The 10,000-nt window shown below is 34.9% G+C and overlaps 1 protein-coding gene across 1 annotated transcript in view; it reads right to left on the bottom strand.

The window, feature by feature from the left end:
* The window catches only part of LOC107285073 (zinc finger homeobox protein 4-like), a 70,164-nt gene that overhangs the window by 2,567 nt on the left and 57,597 nt on the right, over positions 1 to 10,000 (bottom strand). The gene's annotated exons all lie outside the window — the stretch shown is intronic.

Raw genomic sequence — 10,000 nt, 5'->3', positions numbered from 1 at the left:
CCAAATTAGAACACAGTTTCCTGTAACTTGGTTGTGTGATAACAGCAGGTCTGTCGCTTGGCCTGATTTTCTGCTGCAACTTTCATTTGAACTATTTTTTCCATCTTCACTAATATTGTTTCTCCTCCTTTCTGCTAAACTTCCTACCGAAAGTAAGCCAAGCATATCAAGCATGCTTGCTACTCACAACCTAATGAACAATGCACAAAAACAAAAGAAACAGCAGGACCGCTATTATCTGATCTCCAGTAAAACACACAAAAATGGTCTTTCTGCTGCAGAGGAAGTGCCAGTAAGCCTGCAGGTGTGAGCCAGTTAAAAGAAAAGACTTTGGTTAAATAGATTCTTTGGCTGTCAAGGATTAGAGTCATGGCACCAGGAGTAACACACATCTTTTTCCTTTAATTTACAAAATTTTCTCACGAGTTTGCAAGAGTTCACCCCATCAAGAGCTTTCAGAGGCCACTGAAACGTCTTAAGTTTTAATTAAGTTAGAGTTGTCAGAAGAAAGCTTTTTTGGCACTGAGTCAGGGTCATTAATTACTTCTATCTTTGTTTCTTTCTAGAAAAAAAAAACCTTGCATGTTTTGTTTCTACCCTGTAACCTTTATTCACTCCCAAACAAGAATATATTCAGCAGTTGGATAATCTTCAATTTAGAAATATTTTTAATCCTGGTTTAGGGCACAGTGTTGATCATGATTGTGTTCATTGTACTCATGGAGAATCCTTAAAATTTAATTCTTTACTTCTTGGCTTTATTATGATTATTCCCTTGCTATACCAATATAGTTAAATAATTGCATTCATATTCATTCCCAGAATGATTTATAATAAACATTTTTATTGCCAAAGCAAGTTATCATTTTTTTATGTTCTCATCTTACATTGAAATTAATATGCTCTTTGAACACAAACTGCATGTGCACTAAATGACCACTAATTGAAAGCAGAGGGATTACTAAGATAAACGTTTAAAGTTGCTATCAAGTCCTAGCAGTTTGTATATCACATCAAAGTCACTTTTATTGCAGACACGGATTTGTTTGCCTATCCACAGCTCTTACTATAGTCAGAGATATAAAACAAAGTATCTACTGGTTTTAACATAAAACAAATAAGCAAACAATGTTTATTTAGAAATAAGAAAAGTTCTAAATTGCACAACCCTCTCTGTCAATAAAACCTGAATAATATCTAGAGTTCTAATATGAATAACATGATTCTTTCACTTTAGCAAACTATTCAGCCACATAGCTAGTTTTTAAAAAGCTCATTTTTGGTGTCAGTTAAATTGTTGACTAATAATGTTGGTAGCATGTTCCACTTTCAGACAAAAGTGTACTTTCTATGTATTTATATACTACATACACAAATACATATAAACACAAATGTACAATGAGACAAATCACAATGCCAATGCTTATATTGTTTTGATGATTTTTTTGTACAGCCCTGGAATAAATATTTTAAGGGCAATTAAGCAATAACATGCTATGAATTAAAAAAAAGTATAAAACTATGTCATCAAAATATGAGGCCAGGAAAATATGTTCATATATAAGGTAAGGGAAAATTCCTTTTTATTAACTGAAAACAGCTCTATTCTTATTATGCCTGTTGTTAAGTTCTGAACAACTCCAGTCAGAAAAGCATATAAAACCTTCCAAATATGACCTCAGGATATAGTCAGGTTGTAAGGGAAAACATTTGGTTCTTCATATATTTAGGATCCATTTTTCATGTTATAAAATGGACCAAAACCAAAACAGTTCTTAAACTACCTGTGGAATGAGTTTGCAAATTTTAGAATATCAGGAAGATGTATTCACAACAACTGATAACTAATAATCTACAAGATGGACAGACCAACTGCATACTCCAGTTAGTAAAGCATTTACTACCTCCTCAAAATAGTGCAAATACCCAAAGGCTGCTTAATGCAGTCCTTGCTATAGGCAACATTTAACATCTATTGAAAGAGCTGGCTCACCAGCCATGCTCATTTCTCTGTTAGTGACTTTCAGGGTCACTGTTCTAATATAACAGTAATGAGACAGGCTTTACATCATTTCAATAATGGCTTACTGATTTATGAAATTGCTATTACTTACTACTAGAGAAATGGCATTAAGCAGCCTTTGGGCATTTGCACTATTTTGAACACATCAACATCCTTAGGCGTTTACAACTGAAACTTTTCCAAAACCCAGGGTGATGCTCTGGACATATTTGTTACTAAAAGTGTAGCTGCCCTGCCAAAGTCAATACAGTTATGAGCCAGTTTATCCTTATATCAAATATATTACACAGTGCTACAAGTCACCCAAAGTCTTGAAACAGCTGAAAATTTTTGCTGGGTAACATCTCATGGCTTTAATGTTAATATCAGGCAATTAATTATTTCTTCAATGATACCACTGAGTATAATTAAGCTTTGGTGAGATTCCTAGAGATCTGAACATTCTACTTCTAGAGTGTAGTTATTTCCTTGGAGGTTTCATTACTTTTATATTCCTTGAAAAGCAGGAGTTTGTAGTAGATTTTCATTGTGACAAAGGATATATAAGAGCAGTCATATATACCACCCCAAATGTCTTTGTATTCCACAAGACAAATATATTTTTAAAGGGAATGCTAACCCTGCCTATAGGAAATTCCATCAACCAATTCTTAATGTAATCAATTCTATGCAAATATAAATATCAGCAGGAAGTGGATTGACTCTACAACAGATGTTAATAAGAAATACCCCATATATAGACATCTATCTTTTTAACCAACTGATAATATCAATTTCAGACCGTAAGACACATGCAGTGATGGGATTCAGCCAGTTCGCACCGGTTCAGCAGAACCAGTAGCTAAATTTTGTTGAATTTGGAGAACCAGCTGAATGCACACCACTTCCGGAAATCCATTCTAGGCTTTGGAGGCCTTCCAGGCCTAGAACAGCCCACCGGAAATGCAGGGATGCCACTTCCAGAAGTCTGTTCTAGGCCTCACAGGCCCAAGCCTGCATCCATGCAGAGAACCAGTTGTTCAGGGATTTGAATCCCACCACTGGACACATGCACACACACACACAAAGTGCTCATAATCTACATATAGTTCTCCTAGCATTTAAAATATTTAAAAAATTAAAATATTGGCAATTTTTCTTCCTATAAACTTAATTTAGTTCTCATTCTATTACAGCTGATAGAACTGGGAAGCTATAGTGATCAACAGTTTCTTAATGTCAATTTTTATGGAATTGTTTTACAAATAGTTTTATTACAACTACAAATAAAAATTGAACAAAATAAGGCATGTAACTAAAATTCAAACAAAACAAAATATAAAATATAATAAGCTTTGATAAGAACAGTTACCAAAGGACCTGACTAAAGCATATGTGCTATTTACCTTGAGATTTATTGCAATTCCTATGTAAGAATAAAGTCAACCAACCTTTTTTGTACATCTGTTAACAACTCCAATAAACCCCCAAAATACTTTTTGCTAAATTAACATTTTCTTAAGATCATAAAAAGCTTATTATGCCTTAAGATACGAAGCTACTGATTTGTGATACAGGAAGCTCCAATTGTCCATTCCAAAATTCCTGCTTCAAATTTTGTATAATATTATTTTAATTATTGGTAATACTGAATTGTTGATTTAGCTTTAAAAAAAAACCTTCTGTAATACTTTCAAAACCACAGGAGTTTCAGAGGCAGCCAAGACATTTGAACCAAAGAAAGAATGTCTTAAGTGAATGTACTGCAATTCAGCTGTTTTGTAAATTATATATTTCTTGAAAAACTTTATTAATAGTTAAGTAAAAAGAACTATTCCATTTTCACTAATATGATTTTTACCTGCCATTTTAAAATAAATGCCACTCCAAAGTCAACATTTAATTTCTTACCCATTAATGTCCAAATAAATGAAACTGCCTTCGGTGTTGTAAATATGAAAGAATTCCTGCTATGATTAGAACTGAGAATCTGCCAGGACTCAAGAGTAACAAATGCTAACTCTTCAATTTTACTTATAATGGTATAACTTCCAATTTTGTTTCATTACTTTTCAGAAGTTAACAGATATACTCAGCAATAAAATTTTAAACAGCAAAGCCTCAATTTTTATACAAAATTGCAGCTCTCAAAAAAAAAAGATCACTAGTATTTGACCATTCTATAAGAACATAATAATTAGCTTCTCAATTTGTTTAAAATATCTAAGTGGAAAAATTCAGTTGTCCAAAATTGTTCCTATTTCAAAATATGTTTACCAACTCTACCTGAAATAAATTTTTAAGATCCTCCATCTCAGATACAAATGTGTGACAATTTTATTTATATTTGTACAAGTTTATATGTAAAGCAACATTCCAAAAAGTTAGTGCACTCTGATCTGTACTGTATGGTTATGAACAGATAGTAATATTACACATTTATTTTATGATGTCCATAATTTTAAAGTAATCTGGATCTGCTAGGATCAGCCAGGTAATGCTGAAGTATGAATTAATGTTACATCTGAAGCTAGCTATTGTGTGAATGTCATAATTATTCAGGAAAGGAAACACAGCTCATTGAGTAAACATGAGCTTTGCCTGCAGAAGGACTCCAGTTTAACATTTAAATCCAGACTAGATAAATAACAGTCTGATCTGATAAGGGAATTTTTTTCATTATTTGAATATATATGAGACAGGATGTTATTCTCTTACTGTACTTCCACCAGTATACCAGAGTATATGATTGTAAGCTATGGAAATATTAAACAAAGTAATTATGAATTATTTTGAAAAGTTGGAAAGAGAACCTGGTAAATGGATCAGCTCCTCATAATTTCTCTCCACAAGTACTCACTAGAATAGCTTCCCACAAGGAGATTGCAAAAGAGCAATCTCCAGTGGGTTTTAGAGTTGTGGGAGCTGGTAAAGTCATCTCACCTCACAGTTCGGTGTCTTCAAAAGGACATTGGGTTTGTATACTTTCTTTCTTGATCACTTTAGGTAATTGTTTGTTAATGGGTTTTTGGATCTTAAGAACCATCAGAAGTCCAAGTTTCATTACATTGGGTGAGTTTCCTTCTATTCTTGATGAAAGAAGTTTCATGCAAGTTTAAGGACTTTAATTTTCTTGTGAGAAAGTGTTGTGGATTAGAAAAAATGATAAGACTGGACTTTGAAGTTTGACTAGACTAGAGGGAACCAGAAAGAACAAAACATTATAATTAGAGACCCATAAATACCAAAATATTATTTGAACATGTAGGAATTCAGCGATATTTGGTCTGCTTTAACAAAAATAGATTCAAAAGAAGTAGATTTTACTGCTTAAAACAGAGACTAAGACTGATTTGAATGTGGATCTGAAAATGATATTAAAAATGCTGGTCAGTCTGCAAGAATGATATGGAAAATGAAGTTATACTGGATTTACAAATAAAATGGCTGATATCCTAATAATTAAAGGGAACATAATAATAATAAATTAGAAGTGTTATAGCTATAATTATAAACAATAATTATTTTTATATTTGTTTTATAATTGTAAGCCATCCAGAGTCACATTATATGGCAGATGAGTGGCATAATAAATAAATAACTCCTTTAAACCATATCAAAATCAATGAAGTACTATTCATACCATATATTTTTATCTTAAGAAAATGCAAATTTGCATATGTTAAACTGTATAGACACCTATTTGAAATAAGGGTGAACTGTGGTATAGGATAGTCTTGAATATTTTCTAATTTAATTTTTGAGGCAATATTTGTAACAATATCCTGACTCAGTAGTATCAGCATTGTTTGTAGTATCCATTATTTATAGTATTCCTCGCAGTCTACAGAAAGGGAGGAGGCGGCCCGTGAGAGTGACAGTGGGGTGGCCAAAGCCAGCGGGGGTTCAGAAAAGAAAGTGAGCCAAGTGGGCCCAACCAATGCGAGGAATAGGAACACGGGCCCACACGCGCAAGGGGGACAGGGAATGCGGCTGAGGAGAGAGAGAAAGAAGAGTGCCATGTTTACCCCCAACCCGCGGGTAAATGAGCCTGATAGGAGCAACCACATGGATAAGTCTTGCAGGATAGGGACAACCGGCGGAGGAAAGATCACCGCCGGAGCGCAGCTGATGCAATCAGGACCGGTAACAAGGTCCAGGGGTCGTGTGCAGGCTAGGTTTGAACTATAAAAGACTCTCCCATGGACTGGCTGTTTAAGCCCTGACGATGTCAGCAGGATGCTGACGAAAGCTTGGCGTTGGTATAGTAGTATTAAACTCCTAGAGTTTGATTATTTTACCCTGGTGTTCGTTTTTATTTATTTATTGGCATGGATGCACCCAGGGATCATGTGTTTAGTTTAATTTATATATATATATATATATATATATATTATATATATATTCAGCTGACAAAAAGAATATTTAAATATTGTTTGTTCAATGTATTTTCTCCCAAAAAATTGCATAAGTAACTGACATTTATTTGTTACTTTGATTGCAACAGGCAGATAACTTTTTATTTTACTATTTATTTTACTGTTAACTGTTTTTACAGTTAACATAGCACTATTGTGAAATAACATGAAAAACTTGTAGAGCCACATCAGGCATCACATCAACTATTTAACTGTGTTTATTTGCTAGACAATATCCATTTCCTTCTAGAGAATATTAACATTAGATTGGACATGGAAATGAGTATAAAGTAGGAAGCTTTCACTGGTTCTACAATTTCCAAGAAAATATAATGTTTAAATGTATGTATGTATGTATGTATGTATGTATGTATGTATGTACAGTTATAATTGTATTTGTTCCAAAACATTTCTGAAGATATTAATAGTTCACCAAAAATTCACATGCAAAGTTCTATCCAGAGTCATATCTGATTTTTCAATGTATTTCTTAATGTTAGTATTTAGTCTACATCAGCGTTGTTCAGACTTGGCAGCTTTAAGATGCGTGGACTTTAACTTCCAGATTTCCCCAGCCAACATGCCTAATCTGGGAGTTGAAGTCTATACATTTTAAAGTTGCCAAGTTTGGGGAAAAAATGATCCACATGTGTAATGGAATGTGTGGATAACCTTGGGGGACAAAGGAAAAGATGCTGCCTACGAACAATCAGACAAGGGAAGGAGGGCCCTGCAAGTCACTTAATGGTCAAGAAACTCAGAAAGAACCCGCCCTCATTGATCATATGGTTAAAAGTGGAGGTAAGTTTGTACCTTTAAATTCTGTTAATGCAGCTTTAGAATAAAGTAGATTTAGCTGATTTAGTCATGTTTTCTGTCTGCTTAACCCAGGACAGCTGATAACAAGATAGCTGCTGTAACAATTATATTCCATTTCATTTTCTATCATTTTTCCCCAATATAATGTATAACTGCAATGCATATGAGATTTTTTTCTAGTGTTTAGTACAATTGACTAATTTATTTATTTCATTTTCTCCCAGATTTCATTGCTGTGTATACCATCGCTAATTCCCTGAAACTAGGCATACATTGTGTGGCACATTCAAAAAGATACACACTACTTTAAATTGTCTATTTCATAATTTCCATAAAGCATCACACTTTTAAAACTGTATTAAGCTTTGTAATACTCTATTTTTTTAAAATATGTATTCAGCTTATTTGGCAATTCAATTCGTATTACATTGTCCCTTACATTCTAACACAATCATAAGAAATTCATAGCCTCCATGCTAACATTAACATTTGTACAAGGAATATCAGTCAAAATTGTGATCATGATTGCATACTTGCTTCATGATAAAAATATCATGCAATATAAGTCAATTGTGAGATTCAGTCTGAATGATACTGAATTGTGTCTTGCTTTAGGATACACAAGGATGAAGAAATCCCAAATGCACATTGTTTATGAATGTCAGCAACAGCAGTTTCTTCCTGTATTTCCAAAATAAAGCCAAGGACAGAATTTATAGCTATTTTGGAAGCTATGAGTATCAGTGTCATAAATTCAATCAGGTCTGTCAAGAGTATACCAAAATCAGAATTAATGTATTAATCAATTGTGGTCCCCTGAGCCCTTTGTCTTCCAGTGGCTGCAGTTAGATCTTTTGGAAAAATGCAGGGTTAAAATCTTTTATAATTAATTATTCTGGATTATTATTTGGTTATCAACCAAACTACTGGGCCTACATTTTATTTAATGATTGGTCCTAGGCATTACATAGCCTGCAAACATACATCATTTGTCAATTAATGCCAAGAAATATCATAAAAAAAGGTGGAGGGGAAATCACATCTTTTCTAAACCGCGTCACTCAAAATGCTATCCTCAGTAATCTAAATATCTGAGAAATATCATGAACTAAGTAAGACAGACTTACTTACCCGGTTTAGCAATAGTAATCAAACTTTAACCCAAATGCTAGTCCTTACCAGTTTAGTAATAGGTATACTGTATCACATATTTGCAATTTGGAAAGACAAACCTATAAAAGAGATTTGGGGCAAAGTCGCCCTAATATTCCTTTCTTTCTTATTCATAGAACTTGATTAACTGTCCACCAGTCAAAATGAATCTCAGTTAGTTGGTTTATAATAAGGCAAGTTGAATTGACATGGCACTCACAATCATAGGAAGAGAAACCTAACTTGAATTCAAAAAAGCTGATTTCTTTCTGGGAGCAGTTTTCAATTCTGCTTCTAAACAACCTGAAATGGATATCTTGTGCAATCATCTTACAGGAAAACTGCCTTCAACCAAGAGAAAGCCTTAGTCCTCTTGATATGCCTACAATTACATGCCACATTTGCATTACATACATATAGCATATATATCTATAATATATCATATATATATGTGTGTGTTTGAGAAAGATCAAAATCACAAACACGGAAGCCAGTGTTAGTATGTGAAATATATGTATTTTGCATGCCTATCAACATACTTGCTATTTGAAAGCTAAGTATTACTTTTAGTATTCCAAAACTTGCACACCTCTGTCCTATTCCTATATCTCTAGCTTTATATTTTTCCTCTTATCATATATGTATCAGATGCTAGTTTGTTGTTAAATAGTTCAAAACAAAAGCTTCTATGGTTACTTAGTTCACTTACATGCCTGTAAATTTCAACAATATGCAATGCCAGGCTTTTCTAGCTAGGTGCCCTCAAGATGGATTGGACTAAAAAATACCAACAAGTTGGCCTTCTGTCTTGAATGCCTATGGAGATTCTCAGTCTTGAAGTCAATGAATCTGGACAACACAAGGTTGGTGTAAACTATATAAGGTTCCTTTTTCAACATGGATTGTCTTTCCACTATCCTAAGAAAACTCTTTCTCTCCAACTTTCACAACCTAACTAGTCATTCATCAAACCACACAGTCAAGTAATAAGAGTTTACATTCTCCTTGTTTTCTCTATCTACTTCCATCTCCTTTTTCAAAAATGTAAAAGACAGAATTTGTAGCAGAAATATTGTCCTAAGCTTAAAAATTCCATTATTTCTCTGAAATATTTCTGACTTATCTTTAAAAATCTAGCTAAGCCTAAATATAATGAGATTTTATTGATTTAGGCCAGTGATGGTGAACCTTTTAGAGACCGAGTGCCCAAAAACTGGCCCGGCCCCTGCTCCACCCCCTGCCCCACCCCCACCCTGCCTGCCCACAGGGCCATTCACCGCCTCCAGGGCCCACCACAGATTGCCCAGGCAGCCCAGCAACGCCATGGCGGCCACGCCCTCTGCCCGTGCCCCGCAGCATCAACTGTGCATGATGGGGTGTGAGGGCAGAGTCTTGTCTACGCTGCCTGGCTGCCATGTCCTTGGCTGTGGTGCTCCACGTGGGCCACACTCTGGGGTGACTCTCCTCCAGGGGGGGCTGTTGGTGAGGAAGGGGTCACGGGGAAGGCAAGGCTGGGGCAACAGCACGTGTGCCCGCAGAGAGGGCTCCGAGTGCCGCCTCTGGCACCCATGCCATAGGTTTGCCACCACTGATTTAGGCTAACTGTATG

This window comes from Protobothrops mucrosquamatus, unplaced genomic scaffold (assembly GCF_001527695.2).
Source record: "Protobothrops mucrosquamatus isolate PMUCROS unplaced genomic scaffold, P.Mucros_1.0 scaffold144, whole genome shotgun sequence".
Taxonomy (NCBI): Eukaryota; Metazoa; Chordata; class Lepidosauria; order Squamata; family Viperidae; genus Protobothrops; species Protobothrops mucrosquamatus.
Note: the sequence above shows the minus strand (reverse complement) of the source record. Positions and strands in the feature narration are given on the sequence as shown.